At 38.8% G+C, this 1529-nt stretch overlaps 1 pseudogene; it reads right to left on the bottom strand.

The window, feature by feature from the left end:
* Window positions 1-865: 865 nt before the first annotated feature.
* LOC101580027 lies at window positions 866-1529 on the bottom strand (annotated as a pseudogene).

Genomic DNA, 1529 nt, shown 5'->3' with positions numbered 1-1529 from the left:
CTCTGCCTCCCAAATGCTTGGATTACAGGCTTGAGCCACCTTGCCTGGCTAAGTTATCTTTTTCTTGTGCACCAAGCCCAGCATTCTTGTTGTCTTCCCCTCACCCACCCACACTCCCAACCAGGGATTGAACTCAGGCCCTTGCACTTGCCAGGGAAGTGCTTATTCTACCAAGCCATCTTCCCTGTTTTTTTTTGTAGTCTTTTTTTTTTTTAATAATTGGTGAATATATTGAGGCAAAAAAGACAGTAGATGCTTCTCATTCTTTTTTGTGTGTGCTTTACATTGTATAATTCTGTTAAAGGTATATAGATTCACTATGTCAGACTTATGAGCAGATCAGACTTAAACATTCTCCTAGAACAGAACTCATTCATAAATCCAGGATTTATTGTATTTGGTTAATCCAAAAATAAGCTACAAGAATTATGGTCACGAAAGGCACAGCTTCATAATCTTTAGTCATAGTTTCACTCCTTTGAACTTGCTGTCAAATGAGTCATTAATTATTTTTTAATTAATTATTAAGAATGCTTCGCATCTATTTGAGGTCTCTAATGAACAGATTTTTTCCAAGACTAGGTCAAGGTAGTACACAGCTACTTCAGGTGAATGGACTAAAAAAAAGGAAAACAGTAAGATATAGCACCCAAGAAAGGGTAAGCAGGGGCTGGTGAGATGGCTCAGTGGTCTAGAGCACCTACTTGGAGCAAGCTCGGCAAAGCACAGGGACCACAGTTCAGTTCCCCAGCACCACATGCCAGCCAGCTGGCTACACACACACACGCACATAAATAAAAAAAAAAAAAAAGAAAGGGTAAGCAAAGAAAATCTTTTTAACAGACTCTTTTTTACCATACAGAAATTAAGATATTTTCAACCTTTTGCTTTCCTTTTCCACATTGTCTCTAATATTCTGGAGTTTTCTGGAATTCTGGACCACAGACATCAAATTCTCCCTAAAATCACTAGTCCCATGATCTCGTCCAACATTTTCAAGCTCATCAAACAAAGTCAAGGTCTGTTTCTGTTTGCCCTCAAGTAATTTTTGCTCTTCTAATTCTGCAAGAATGGCTTGCTTAGTATACATTTCAACCTTACACTTCTCTTGTAATTCTTTGATTTCTTTTTGGAGAAGCTGAAATTCTTCCTCACTATAAGGATACATCTCCTGGCATTTATCTTCAGGAAGCAAGATGTTAGGGGGAATACGCAAAATCAGCTGCAAAAACAGCTGCTCCATTTTGCCAAAAAGGTTATCAAAATGTCCTTTCATGAAGCAAAGAAACTTCTCTGCGTTTAGGAATCTGGACTGGGGTAATGTCACAACCTGGGATGCCCTCCAGCTCCTTCAGAATAACCTGTCCAACAGCCTGCATCACTTCAAATAGGTAGTCTTGAAATGTATTGTAGATCCTAAACATGCAAGTTTGTGGTGTGAATCCAAAGAACTTGGCCTCGTAGGTCATTGGATCCACAGACATCTTGATTTACTTGGCTATCCTCAATTATGAAAAAAATATCTTAAC

Source organism: Octodon degus, unplaced genomic scaffold (assembly GCF_000260255.1).
Source record: "Octodon degus isolate 3935 unplaced genomic scaffold, OctDeg1.0 scaffold00019, whole genome shotgun sequence".
NCBI lineage: Eukaryota > Metazoa > Chordata > Mammalia > Rodentia > Octodontidae > Octodon > Octodon degus.
Note: the sequence above shows the minus strand (reverse complement) of the source record. Positions and strands in the feature narration are given on the sequence as shown.